We start from the raw sequence: 712 nt of genomic DNA, 5'->3' as shown, positions 1-712 counted from the left end.
ATGACAACAGAAACATCATATGTGGTAGATCATTAAGTGGACCAGCACCCAGGTATTAACTGTGTATCTTACTTTTCCAGCTGTCTTAATTTCAGTTCAGGATAATTCGTCAATGAAGAGTAAAATAAAATACTCCCCAAATCCCATATATATATATATATATAATATAACAGCTGCGCCTGTTTTTGAAATGACATTTTCATGTCTAGTTTGGCAATAAACTAATGAAAAAGAAACCCCAACAAAACAAACACAACCCCTCCTAAAAACAAAAAACAAACAAACAAAACAAACAACTTTCTGCTGTCACTTTCCCCTACTTGGATATACCAAAACTCTGCAATTTTGGTAGAAATGTCCAGTTGAGAATGTCCCTCGATGCTATACTTAGGAGCACATTATGAGTTCTCACTTGGTAAAAGAAACGACACTTGCAACATAATTAGGCCTTATAAGTGCCAACGTTTGGAGGTGTTATTTGACAGTAACATGCAAAGAGATGAAGGAGGAGAGATAAAGATGATAGATGTTTCATAGTATAGGAAAGAAGGAGTGAACCACACCAGAACACCCGCCAACCAACCTTGCAATACATTGACTTGACTTTAGTATTAGTTTTAGTAGAGGTTTTAGGGTGCTCGCAACTGCATAAGGTCATATGAGCGCCAGAAGATTAGAGGTGTTACAAGAGAGTAACAAACATAAAAAAGAA

The sequence above is a fragment of the Aplysia californica genome, unplaced genomic scaffold, assembly GCF_000002075.1.
Source record: "Aplysia californica isolate F4 #8 unplaced genomic scaffold, AplCal3.0 scaffold00337, whole genome shotgun sequence".
NCBI lineage: Eukaryota > Metazoa > Mollusca > Gastropoda > Aplysiida > Aplysiidae > Aplysia > Aplysia californica.
This window is presented reverse-complemented; position numbering follows the sequence as displayed.